This window comes from Sesamum indicum, linkage group LG12, assembly GCF_026168435.1.
Source record: "Sesamum indicum cultivar Baizhima isolate 11 linkage group LG12, ASM2616843v1, whole genome shotgun sequence".
NCBI classification, from domain to species: Eukaryota; Viridiplantae; Streptophyta; class Magnoliopsida; order Lamiales; family Pedaliaceae; genus Sesamum; species Sesamum indicum.
The window spans coordinates 7,000,542-7,015,050 of record NC_142668.1 but is presented as its reverse complement, the minus strand read 5'-3'; the positions used below and the strand labels follow the sequence as shown (position 1 = coordinate 7,015,050).

Below are 14,509 nucleotides of genomic sequence, written 5' to 3'. Positions count from 1 at the left end.
AAAATGCAAAGTTAACACCTCACTTAAGTTTCGCAATACGCTCAAAGTGTTTATGGGTGATCAACAACTCTTAAGTCATGTCATGGAAAGATTTTACCATATGCTTGCTATTATATCACATCTCCACTGCTCAATAGTAAATTATGTGCAAGAATCAAAGAGTCTTCTTCGGGTTGTAATGGGTCTTCAGGTATGGGTTGGAAGAGAAAAAATATAAAAATGCAAAAGATTTTTTGTTTAATGAACTAGGTGATGGTACTTGCATAGTTTGCCACTGTACGAATTCTCACGGGATTCGACAGAACAAACTCAACATGCAACTCAATAGTTAATAAATCAAACCACATCTTGTCGATCAAGAATATCATGAAAGCATAAAATTCCCCCCCACTCTTAAGAACGACATTGCCTCAATGTCTTATATCCCAAGGATAGGAATGACAAAAAGAAAGGATGGAATACTACCCTAACAAGGTTGAGAGTGAAAGTGGATGTTCACACTGAGGTCGCTGTCAGTCGAGGAAAATAGATGTTGTTTTTGCTGAGAGGACAACGTGAATGAGAAAGCCCTAGGGGGTCCATCTTGAACCTGTTAAAAGCAATAGATGATATCATAAATATGAGATGAAAAACAAATCAAGAAAAAAAAAACGAAGAGTTATGTTTTCAATCTGAGATAAATAAAAAAAAATAAAAATAGATGTATATAATTGGAGAGAAAAAATGAAAAAGATAAAAGAATAGAAAGAGGAGGGAGGTGCGGATCTAGGCACGAGCACGCTGGTGACAGTGAGGTCATGTGGTGGTGAGCAGCGGTGCTTGGCTGCGCGAAGGTGGTCCTAGAAATTTTGAACATGCGAAAACCCCTAATCTTGAAATGCTTTAATTGATTTGGGAATTTTATGATTTTCTTTTCTTTTCTTTTTATTTTTTATTTTTTGAAAAGGAAACTAAGAGGAAAGGAGATAAGTATACTAAGGAAAGAAATATAAAAAAAAACAAAGTGCAAATAATTAGGGACTAAGCATTAGGTCCACCATGCTAGTGGTAAGCCATGGGCACGAACTCAGAGATTTGAGAGACTGCAAGTATCTTCTATATAGTGGGCACGGCTATTACAAATTCACTCGACTGAGCTGAAAAGTGGCTCTAAAGAAAACACCTATGGGTTGCCTCCCACGTAGTGCTTGTTTAATGTTATTAGCTCGATGGTGAAATTCTCAATTGGTGGAAAGTTGAGGAGGGGGCTCAACAAGATGTGGTGGTGTTCGATCGGTATAGTGCTTGATCCTTTGCCAATCCATTTTAATGGGACCTTTGTCTTTATGATGCAACAAGTCATCGTCCTTGAATTTGTTTTTTTTTTCTCATGTAGAGATTCATGCCACGTCTTGGTGCGTTCCTTGTATAATTCAGCATTCTTGTATACCTGGTTCCTCCATCTGTTCATCCTATTATGTTAACGCCATTTGTCCTCACTTGTTTTTTCAAATCAGATTATGCTTCAACTGGTGGTTTTACTTTTGGATTGGAAGTGGATCCATTAAAGAACAACACCTTCTACAATTTTGACTTCTCTTCTTGTCCGATTCTACAAAACTTGTAATCTCCTCATGCTCTTCTTTCATATCCTGCAATTAACCCCATTAAAATTTTTTTATGTAATTTCCTTTGGGATCATCATATTTTACTAAGTGCGCATCATCAGTTCAAAGGATATAAATGCTATCAATTGAAAATATATCAGCTCATTTTTGTGCTGATATTTCATAAGTTTAAATACATTAAAGACTATATGCTCATCATTAATTCTAAGAGTGAGTTGACCCTTTTGCATATCAATCAATGCTCTATTCGTTGCAAGAAAATGTCTTCCTAGAATTAATGGCATAGTCTTATCTTCTTCCATATCTAGCACAATGAAATCAATAGGGGTGATAAATTTGCCTACTTTGACCAACACATCCTTCACTATTCCTTTAGGATACTTAATGCTTCTATCGGCCAATTGCAATGTCACTATAGTTGGAGTAAGCTCATGCATTCGAAGTTTTTTAAAAGTAGAATATGACATCAAATTAACGCTAGCACTTGGATCACATAAAACTTTATCAAAATCGGTTTTTTTGTAGTGCAAGGGATAGGAAAACACCCTAGATCCCTGAGTTTTGGTAGAAGCTTGATTTGTATGATTGTCGAGCATTCCTTATTAAGATTCATCGTTTCACCTCCTTCCCACTTTCTCTTGTTTGAAATAACCTCCTTCAAGAACTTGGCATAGCTCAGCATCTGAAAAGAGCATTAATTAGAGGGATGTTAATATGAATATTGTTTAATATCTCAAAGAATTTTTCAAACTGTTTATCCAAGTTAGATTTAGGATACGGGATATATGGGGAACAACATCCAAATTAAGTTTAAGAGGACTCCCTTTTGTTTCTTTTTTAGGCTCTTCCTCTTTTTCGGACTTGTGTTTCCTTCGCTTGTTCCTTCAGCGACTCTTCTTCAGTGGCACTTTCCTGTCTCACAGTGATGGCATTGACTTGTTCTGTCAAATTTTTCTCTGTAACACTTGGGAGTTGTCCCTCTTTCCTACAGGAGACTATGCTTACTAGTTGTCCCACTTGCACCTCCAAATTCCAAATATCTTGATTTTGAAATCAAGTGCTTGGTGAGGTGATGAAATTGGAGAGTATGTCTTCTCGATTGCTCTTCTTCTCTTGTGGGACTTGCTTGTATGGTTAAAAAAACCCAATGGTCCTTGTTGGTGATTGTTACTCCATGAAAAGATGGGTGACTACACCATTTCAAATTGTAAGTGTTGGAGTATAGGTTGAAATTAAACTTGTCACCATGAGAAACAAAGTTGGCATCTTCATGAATGGAAAATTGACTTTCTACTTTGCAATCTTGACTTAAGTGTCCCATTTGACCGCGTGCACCACAAGGTCCTATTGGTGAACCAATCCACATTGTAGCTCCAAAATTATCCATTCAATGTATCAGTGCAGCCATTTGAGCAAACAATGCGGTTACTGCATCTACGGTGTGAATGCCAGCTACTCTTTTGTCGGTTTTCTCCTGTCCATACAAGTACAGATTGGTTGCTATCTCATCAATGATGTTGAATATTTCTGAGTTAGTTTCTTGATGAGGGCATTTCCTAACCATATTCTTGAAACGTTCCCATGCGTCATACAATTATTCCTTGTCTAACTGCACAAAGGAAGTAATGTTATTTAAAACCTTAGGAATTTTAGCAGGAGGAAAGTATTTAGCAAAGAACTTTTGAGTTAAAGCAGCCTATGCAGTTATACTACTAGCAGGTTAAAATTGAAGCCAATCCTTGGCATTATCGCATAACGAGAATAGAAAAGCCTAAGTCTAACAGCATCATCACTAAAACAATTAAACTTAAAAGTATCACAAATCCCAAGAAAATTAGCAAGATGTTTATTAGGGTCCTCGTCAGACAAACCATGACTTGATTGTCCAAAATCCCAAATAAAAATGTCCAAAATAATAAATATTAGAGAGTTTTGATATTATTACAAATTAAATCTTCGACAACAGAGCCAAAAACTTGATTGCCAAAATATCTACCAAGTGCACTAGCTATCAAGTAGTACAATAGATACCGATCCCTTAGGATTTAAATAAAATAAGTACCAAAACTATGACTAGTCTGCAATTATTTGGATGATCGATAATTAAGTGATGGATTATGACTATGAAAAATAATTACTGATTAAATAAACCAAACGAACGTGTTGGGAAGATTTAGGAAGGAGAAAGATGCTAAAGCTATAGGTCTACCTAATTGATCCAACGAATGAAAGATTTAACAAATTAATTTAACAAGTAAGTATTGTTAGGTGCTGAGGTTCTTCTCGAGTTAGTTCGATACACTCTCTTGAGGTATACCAAATTTATTATTATTAAAGAAATAATGGATCTCTCGAATTTAAAACTCCTGAGAACAATGCGTTAAGATCTGTTAACAACCTGTGCAACCAGATGAATCATGCCTATGTGTGTCAACATATCATTCAATTCACACTACAAATTACTCTATCCACTATGCCGAATTCCCTTTTAGTTCATCAATATAATTAATTCATTCTAAGAGATTATCAGACTCTCAAATTATAAGAACAAGTACAATAATTTGCAGACACTTGAAAACAATGCTGTAGATTAATCTAATAAAAATACTTAGAACATTGTCTCGATTAGGCTTCCCAAAAACTTTAACAAAAATTAAATTAGTTCATCCTATCTAGATCAAACACAAAGGAGAAAAATATAGAAGAACTCATGAGTCGACAGTTGGGCATGAACAGCTTGTCACTCTGGCGTCGGATCATACTCCTCCACTCGTTTTCTTCTTCGTGCTTCAATATTGATTACTGAATTCTCCAACCAAAAGATCTTTCTTCCTTTCTCTCATTCTCCCTTTTATACTAGTTCCTAATTATGGTAGAGGAGGAAAAGAATCTACATACCATCCAAGTCAAAATATAATTCCCATCAGCATCAAATTAGGTAAATCCGCCCATCGCATGTCTGATAACCCATAGGTCATGGGTTATCTTGCCAATGCTGCTACTAGAATATTTCATTTTTCCACATTTTAGCTCTTTCTTGCTACTAGATATATATCAGTACTAGAAAATATAATATTAATAGTAAATATCAATTGATAATTTTAAATCATCATTAAAAAGATAATAAGTGATAATAATTTTTATCTTGTCATTAAATAATTATTGGTGATAAGAATTGAATATAAAATTATTACGGAAAAAGTATTATTTTAGTCCGCTAAGTATGCCTAATTTTAATTTTAGTCCGATAATTATGTCCATTTTTGTTTAGGTCCAGTAACTTACGAAACTGCTTACTTTTAGTCCCCTGGCAGATTTTTGGATACTTTTACCCCTATGAGTGGATATGGACTAAAACTGCCTTTCAAAAGTTGCATAGGGGTAAAATTGTCCGAAAATCTGCCAGAGGACTAAAAGTAAGCAATTTCGTAAGTTACTGGACCTAAACAGAAATGAACATAGTTATCGGACTAAAATTAAAATTAGGCATACTTAGTGGACTAAAATAATACTTTTCCGAATGTTACTATATATATAATTAGTGATACGTGCACTACACAAAAATAAAACATTTAAGAATGGCTAATTACATTGTTAAAAAAAAAATAGGCATATCAAATAGTCATTAACCAAGACCATGCAATGGTTGTTAGCCATGGTATCTGCGAGGGTGGCTAGAACATTTGTCATGGTTTTTTTTTTGTGGAAAATCTATGTTTTTGAAACGCTTTTATTTAACTGTGGTCAACAAAAATTATTTACCACGGTTTTTAGTTCATAGATATTAAAATTATAGCCGATAGTCTTTTTTTTCTAGTGATATATAATGACAACTTAGCAACAACACAATATTGATAGCAATTATTTGTTGTTACTAAGTCGTCAAGTCATTATGTCATTAATTGCATTTAGTGATAATTTTATACATTATTTTTTACCACTAATTTTTGCAAATGATTATGATGAAACAAAAAATTTTTGTTACTGAATATATATAATTAATGATAGTATGGAAATTATCAATCGATACTTCTTTTTTTTTCCCTGATTTTCTCATGTTTTGTAGTGTATGAGATGCTTTGCGGAATGTTGTTTACTGGATAAGCCTCTAAGTTTCTTTCATGAAAGTAGTAAATAACCTACCAAAGTTAATTTGATTATTTCAAATGCCATCGGAAATAAAATATTTAATTATGATTAACTGTTATAGTTAATAATAAATAGCCCTAACAAATAGTTATTTTTTTAGTTAAATGTATATTGCATTAAACAAAAAAAGTACACGAGTATAATACAATCATGAGTCTTTGTGTGGCTTCACCCTGTCAGGCCAAGGGATCCGCCATAAGCGATAAAGACCACATAAACTAACAGAGAATGGCAGTTCATCACTAATAATCCTCTGTCGAACATCATCAAGAATAGTATTAGAAAGAGTACGTGCATCGCAGCGCAGGTTCTCGAACCGACGCCGGTTGCGCTCCATCCAAATGTGATAGACCAGAGAAGCAAGTAATGCTCAGTCGGCCGCATTAATGACGTGCCTCCCTCTCCATCTCGCCGAAACCCATGTAACATTTGTAGACCAAGAACGGTTAGGTCAAGGAACCCACATATGACGTCGAATCTCAGCCAAGCAGTGCCGGGAATAGTGATATTGGAAGAATTGGTGGCTAAATGTCTCCAGAGAATCATCATCACACAAGATATAGGAGGTGCCCAAGTGAGCAATCCACGGCTTATCCAATGTGGACAGCATGTCGATGATAGCCTATCAAAGTACGAAGGTGTGTCTAGGAATTTTGAAGGGCCCTAAGAGTAATGAAGACCATCTTACCTTGAGCCCTGGCGGGGATCAAAGGCGAACCAATGAAGCTACATTCGTTGCGCCTACGCTAGCACGCCACATAATTTGATTGGAGTCACCATGCATGACTGGTAGTTGGTGAAGGATATCTAGGATCTCCACACCCCTCCTGGATGTAGTTGTGAACCGGCCAAAACCGGATATCCACGATAACCGAGTTAAGAGAAGCGCTAGGCAGCGTATTAGTAAGACTAGACCCCCTTGGGAATAAAAGAATAAGTAGACCCAGGCTATGCCATGGATCATGCCACAGGAAAAATGAAGCATAATCACCAATCCATAGAAATGGACGGAGGAGAAGAAGCTTTCGCCAACCCCACGAGCCCCCACGTTCAGCAATTGTCCATATAGAATTCTCACGTAGCCGAACATGACGAATCCACTCCACCCATATTGAAGTCTAATCACATCGAATAAGATCACACAATCGTTTGCATATCAATGCACGGTTAAGAGTGGCAAGATCACAAAGTCCTTGCCTAGAAGCCCAATAAATACTCGACGCCATAAGAACAGATTTAATGATCTGGAGGGGCCCGGCATATGACAGCGCTATGCCCTCCCATCCCTTGATATATTTCTCAATTTTCAGAATCAGAGGGTGACAATCGACAATTGTCAAACGTGACGCTAGAAGCGGAACTCCTAAGTATTTCATCAGTAGATGCCATTCTTGGAATGCAAGCACCTCAAGCAGCTGATCCTGATACCCTTGCGCCGATCGGGAAATAATTAAGGGACTCTTCTGCTCACTAACTCGAACTCGAAACAACGTAGTAAAGCATTCCAATTCCTACTTAAAGACAGCAACAGAGGCCATCCGCTTTACAAAATAATAAAAGGTCATCAACAAAGTCCAACTGAATATATTACCAAGGATTCACATTTCCAATGGAATGTGAATAGCAAGTCCTGCTCAATCTATTGGTTAAGGATCAAATTCAGCACCTCAATGACCAATACAAATAAGTAAGGTGACAGTGGATCACCCTGACACAATCCCCTTGCTCCTGGGAAAAACCTATGCGGTTGATCATTAAGTACCATTGAAAAAGTCGTGCTAGTGAGACACTCATCAACCCAATGGATAAAGAGGGGCGAAAATTCGAACATCTGCAGCACAGCTGATAAAAAATCCCATTCAACAGTGTCGTATGCCTTACGCAAATCCACCTTTAGTGCACACCTTGGTGGAAACCGCTGCTGATTTTAGCCTGTGAAGAGTTCCTGGGCTAGCAGAATATTGTCCCAAATAGAACGACCAAGAACAAAAGCACTCTGAGAGGGGTTAACAAATAGTTAATGATCACGACCATGCAATGATTGTTGTTCTGGATTTTGACTAACACATTTGCCATAGCTAAAAGTTGTAAAAACTCTTTTTACCATGGCTCTTATTTGTAGCAAATTATTTTTTTATAGTGAAAAAATTAATATTTTTTGTATCGATTCTATTTAACGATAGTTAATGATAGTTATTTACCACTGTTTTTAGTCAAAGCCATAAATATTGTAACTAACATTAATTTTTGTTTTTTTTCTAATGGAAGTGGCATAATTTGGGATGAACGTCCAACTTCTGTAGAGAACGTCCAACTTCTGTAGAGAAATTAAACTTGCGATAAAATTAATAACCAAGTCTATGTTTTTTGAAATAAGAGCGATGAACTATTATTAATTGAAATAAATTAATAATAATCAATCCTATCGAATATCAAAATTTAACAAAGACTATTAAACAAAGACCATTACAACAATTATACTCTAATCAATAATATCAAATAAATCTGATCTAACCAACACCTACTATTCAGTCGATACAACATCCCATACATAAAGCGAGGTTCGAACCCATAACTTATAAGATCATAGGGTCTCGACTTAGCCAATTATAGTAGATCTGATTGGCAATAACCAAGTCATTGTGATTACAATATATTTATCCTATCGTATGGTGTCGCTAATTGTATATCTATGTACGTGAATAACATGGTTTTAGAACAAGTCATAGGATTAATAACTGATCATGAGATAAATGCAATATTTTGATACGTAATTTGACTGTCTTTGGAAAAATCTCCCTTTGACCTTAAAAAAGAAAGAAAATAGGTGGCCGTCAGATCTCTCATGAAGTTTAAGGTAAGTTGATATTTTAAAATTGTGTATATGTAGATTGTAGGATAACATTAATAATATAATGGTGGGTTATTATTATGTTATTTAAATGATAAATTTGAAATATATTTTAATTTTAAAATATAAATCTATTTTAAGTAATGTTAGTCCGGATCCAGTATATCTTATTACGTGGCGTTTATTTTGATGTATAAGTTAATTAGGTGATAAGATAAATTGTTCTTAAATATGTGGTTAAAGAAAAAACCAAATTATGAATTAATTATATATAGTTTACTTTATTGAATTGTAGGTGTTGAAATTTAAACAAATCCTATGTTTACTTTATTGAATTGTAGGTTTGAATTTAATAAATCATATCTTTACTTCATTTGATAACATATAGAGTAGCTAGCAAATTACTTTCACTTTTATATGTTTCTAAAATAAGGGGAGACCACAACAAGCTCCCCTCAAGTTAGACATGATTACAGATGATCTCTTATTATTTGAAAAATTATTAATATTCTCTTGATGTCAACGATCATCTAACAAATAACTCAATCTGTTATTAGTTTCTGTTTGATTTTCATTAATTTTTTAAGGAGATTTAATCAAAATGCCCTATTGTGGTCTACGAATTGTAATTCCTTATTTTTAAAAAATTTTTGAAATTTTTTGTGGACTAAGTGAATAATTTCTTTTACAAGTTTTCAAATTTTTCATCCGCTTATTGGAATTTTTTATATTTTTTTCTTTAAACATTAAAAAATTTTATTTAAAATTTGCAAATCATATACTAAATATATAGGTTGAAGTCTTTTGGTAGGTTTCAATCAGCGAAAAATTGTGCATTGCAATGCATATATTTTGTCAAATGGGTTTTGTCAAACTAGGTTTCAATTAGCTCAAATCGTGTATTTATAACCAATATATTTTACTTCATATTTATGGAATCTATATTTTATTTTGGAATGTGTTTATTATTTATTTTGCGATGCACATGATTTTATGGGACCAAAAAGGCTTATTTTTAGGTTTAATAGTACCAAAACACTATGGATTGTTGGAAGATCAATTTTTCCTCCTTTTTTTCAGACTCACGTGACTTTTCCAGCCAAAATGATAGGATTGACGGCGGTTAAAGCCTACATAAGCTCTGCCGTTAAGTTGGTACTAAAAATATTTATATTTTGGTTTAATAGTACCAAAACCCAAACTTGCAAAATTTGTGGTACCAAAAATAAAACTGACCTTTTTTAATGATACCAAAACATGATTTTGACCTTTTTATATGTAATGAGAAAACACCCATATGTATGTAATAAGTATGCTCGAAACGAAGTATGTATACATGTAAAAGAAAATAGTTATTCAAAAGCAAAATCCATGATTTGAATAAGAATTTTAAAGCAAAAAAGAATAGAAAAAAAAAATCCACTTGCCTATCTCGTTGGTTTTACCAAATGGACCGTCTAGTCCAAAAATGACCCTTGTCCTAAAGACAAAATCATATTATTATTATTGTTGTTGTTGTTGTTATTGTTGTTTTTATATCTATCATATACATATAAAAATAGAAGAACTCTTCAAATCTTCTAATAACTTTATACTAGAGCTATTATTATTATACCTACACTATAAAAATAAATTACTTTATCGTAACAGTTTTTGTAGCGATCAGATTATTGATTTGGAATAGTCTTTAAAAATTGTAACAATAACTCATACCGTGATTTTTTTTTTGTGTGTTATAAAATATTTGTAATGACTTAATTTGTGGCCGTTACAATTTATAATGGTATTTTTACAGGCCATGAGAAGCCATTACAAGCGTGGTCCAAATGCAAAATATGAATTTGGACCTATTTTTGGAACGATCAAATCAAATTAAATTTAATCATTATTGAAACGATTTTTGTAATACATATGGATATGATTTTTGTAACACACTCTATACTACCTTTATTTAATTTATTATCCATTTTCCTCTTTCTCTATATTTTTCTCTTCATAATTTACTGAAAAATAATATACATTCATCTGGAGTAAAATATGAAAATTTAAAAATATTTGTAAAACTTCTTAAATATGTAGTTCATTATTAAAATAAAAATAAATAATTTTAATATAAAGATTAAATATTGACAAAATCCTTCAACTTGCCGGGCTCTTAACTTTAGACAAGAAGTTTTAATATATATAATACTCTATATAATTTAAACAAACAATTACAATGAAAATCATTAAAAAAATTATCTAGGCAATTAACTTGTAGTGTAATATAATAAAGACTGTTTAACATCTTAATTATCTATACTAATTATCAATTATCATTAAAAATTTGTTTTCATTCTAGCAACTATCGCACGCGGTATGTAAACGCATATTTTTTTTTTAAGTAATAGTTAAGGTAAGTATAAATTTTTTTCTAATTGCAAATAAAATAAAGTTGTACATTTCATGTTAATAAAGCTGTATAATTCATGTTATTAACAAATAAAAATAATTCTTTGATTAAAAATAAATAAATTTATAAATTATTTGATTTGATTAAAAATAAATAAAGTTTTAGAAACTACTTGATTTGTTTATTCTGTTATTAACATGCTAATTGATTTGTTTAATTTAACCGAGTCCAAAATTAATTGTGTGAACCTGACAGCTCGCAAACCATCTAGACATAAAATTCTATGACATGAAGCCATCTCATAAAGTCATCTCCCTATCAAAGTCTAAGACATAAAATTCTAAAATGATTCCCATCATAGACTTTGATATCCATGAATTCACTTTCTTGTGTGTCTCCTAGATCAACATGGAAAACTCGTGTCTTGTTTGATCAACAAACGTAAACCCAAAACTTCTATTGAGTACACAACCTGGACAACATAGCATATCAGTGTCATCTCATGATGGGTGATAAATCATTTCTTAAAAGAAAACCAACCTCCATGCATGTTCTGTCTACAAGGTACATAGCTTTTGAAATGTATACATGAAACTGTATCAGCCAAGACCAAGATACAACTACCAATACACAAGGCTTATGTGATTTTCATGTCAAAAAACTAATTATAATACTATCACACCCATAAGAGTTCTATTTATACTGATTATATCACGCGGCTTCCATATGATAACTTCTACGAATTTGTTCAATGAACTAGACAACCCATTGTCAAGCACCCAATAAAGTGCATAGACGTCTTAAACATCAGTTGTTGATGAAATGCGATACTCGTTATATGTATGCAAACTTAGTGCAAGTTTTATAGAACCCTCCAATGCTTTTTTTTGAAGATTATCGACTTGAATAGTTTAGATTATTAAAAACAGAGTACACAGGAAAAGATTGTTCAAGACATTACAAGAAACCAACTAACTGAAAAAAATTGTTAAAAACAGATTACAAGGAGCCAACTAATTAGCAAGCCAGTCACCTATTTTAACAATCTATAATGTTTTATTCGCACACAAAGCAGTAAGGAAATGAAAGTAAAGAAAGCATGTAGTAGAAGTCGGCAGAACCGCATCATGTTTCTCATGATGAATATAATCTTATATTTATGTCCTCCTTCCCAGTCGACTGTGGTTGTGGGGGAATGCTTTGTTCTTCTCTGAAGAAATTCTCTGGATCAACTCTAGTTTTCACCTGAACCAATCGATCAAAATTGTTGTGGAAGTACTTTTCACCCCAAACTCTTGCTGTTTCAATACTTATCGGCCCTTCATTGTTATTCACTCCAATGTCAAGATCTCTATAACATAAGAAAGCTCCCCGTGGCTTCTTGGTAACATAAGGAGTCGCGTAATTGTAAAGTCTTCTAATCCAATTTATGTACTTGTCGGCATTATCTGCGTCTTTTGCTTCCCAGTACGCCATATAATGGATCTTGTAAAGATAACCAGCCCTATGAGGAAATGGGGTTGCATTATCAGGAATTTTAGCCATTTTTCCACCATATGGGGTCAACAATAACTGTGCCAACTTGCCTTCTGGTTCATAGAAGCGTTTCCATATGCCTCCAAACCCTTCAAAGGGAATTGGAGTCTGCACATAATCTGATTTTCCTTTGAAGTATCCTACATCATGTTGAACCCTGTCGAGCAAAGGTTCAAGTGAATCTATAGGCAATCCGGTATTGTACAGGATGGATTGGATCCAGCTCATTTCTGTGCAGTCTTCTCTTACTAACCGCAGTTCGGGGAATTTTTCTTTCATCAATGCAAGTAGTCTTTCGGTACGACCAAGGAAAACAGAGTTAAATGTTGCACGAATTGTCCTCATTCCTTCCGAGGTGGTGTTTCTTATAACGATGACTCTCATGAATAAGTCTTCATCGAAGTTAGGTGCGACGTACTGCCAGCGGTGAATGAGTCGAGTGGCTTGTAGCTCCGAATCCCTATGGATTGTGAAAACAGTGACTTTTTCTGGAACATCCACCAATTGTACTTTCCATGCAACAATGACGCCAAAACTGGAACCTCCACCACCCCTAATGGCCCAAAATAAGTCCTCACCCATCGACTTTCTGTCGAGAATCCTGCCATTAACGTCTACTATCCTAGCATCAACAACATTATCTGGAGCTAGGCCGTATTTTCTGAGCAATACGCCCCAACCTCCCCCACTGATGTGCCCGCCAACACCAACAGATGGGGAAAAACCGGCTGGAAACCCCAGTGTTAGGCTTCTAATCCCAATATTATAATATAACATGCCAAGGGTTGCACCACCTCCAACCCATGCAGTTTTCTGCTCAACATCAACTGTTATTTCACTGAGGTTGAGCAAATCAAGGATCACGAATGGGATCGCAGATACATAAGACCGTCCCTCAAAGTCATGGCCGCCACTTCGAGTTTTAATTTGCAAGTGATTTTGTTTGGCACAGTAGATGATAGGGGGGATTTGGTCCTCGTACTCCGGGGTTATTATCACTTGAGGTTTTGGGGTGGTATCTAACATGAATCTTTTGTTTCGGATTGAATAATCTAGGACAGACTGGTAAGAAGAGTTGATTGGGGTGTAAACAAGGTCAGAAATTGAGGAATAGTCCGGGAATTCTTGCTTGAGACATTCAAGAAAACCATAGACGTTGGCGTCGGCACACGACCACGAAAAGACAATAAAAAGAAAGAAAATGAGAGTGGAAATGGTTGGAGTCTTCATGATTGTGAGATGCTGTAGTTTGTGGTTTTGGGAGCAGAAATGTGTGGTATTTATAATGCTAGTGGATTAGAAATGTGGTATTTAAAATACACCATCAATAATTTTAATGTTAGCACACCTCGTGACTTTCATCTCTACATTTAAATACCTCCAAAAAATTTGCATATAATAACAATAAGATTTGATTGCTTATACAGTCCATTTAAATAAGTCCAGAAAACAGTGGCCGAATATTCCATGTGTTTGCGCGCTTAACTGACATATGTGCATGCATGATTCGCGTTTGGTTGTTTTATATACATTAATTACTGTGTTTGGTTAATTGTAATGAAATTAGATGACAATTAGTCTCATCTCCATCTCCTAAGCTGATCCTTGTAATGAAACTATAGATTTTCTAAGTCCATATTGGCAACTTGAAATACTGGATAAATGAAATAATGTTATCTATACTGTTATAAAACCAAAGGTTGTTTTTACCGCTATTTCCAAAAACCCCTATCCGTTTATTAATTCAAATCTCAAAAACTCTATACAATTCAATTCCATTGTCCTAATTTTTTTATTTTAAAATTAGGGTAAATTATAAAATTAAGATTTGGTATAATTATAATTATTCACTCGTTATTTCAAAAATTACAAATACCTCCCTTAAAAATGAAAAATAATTATATAGTCCCTAAACAGTGGACTGTACATTATTATTTCACCCTTGTTGTAATTCAAAAAAAAAATAATAATAAA

At 34.1% G+C, this 14,509-nt stretch overlaps 1 non-coding gene and 2 pseudogenes across 1 annotated transcript; 1 reads left to right on the top strand and 2 right to left on the bottom strand.

The window, feature by feature from the left end:
* Positions 1–1,690: 1,690 nt before the first annotated feature.
* On the bottom strand, positions 1,691–3,171 carry LOC148784815 (uncharacterized; annotated as a pseudogene).
* On the top strand, positions 3,143–3,247 carry LOC148784814 (small nucleolar RNA R71). Its single transcript, XR_016063491.1, has one exon. It is a non-coding gene; the product is annotated as a small nucleolar RNA R71 (small nucleolar RNA).
* Positions 3,248–11,944: 8,697 nt separating this feature from the next.
* Positions 11,945–13,806, bottom strand: LOC105178643 (berberine bridge enzyme-like 8 pseudogene; annotated as a pseudogene).
* Positions 13,807–14,509: the final 703 nt, after the last annotated feature.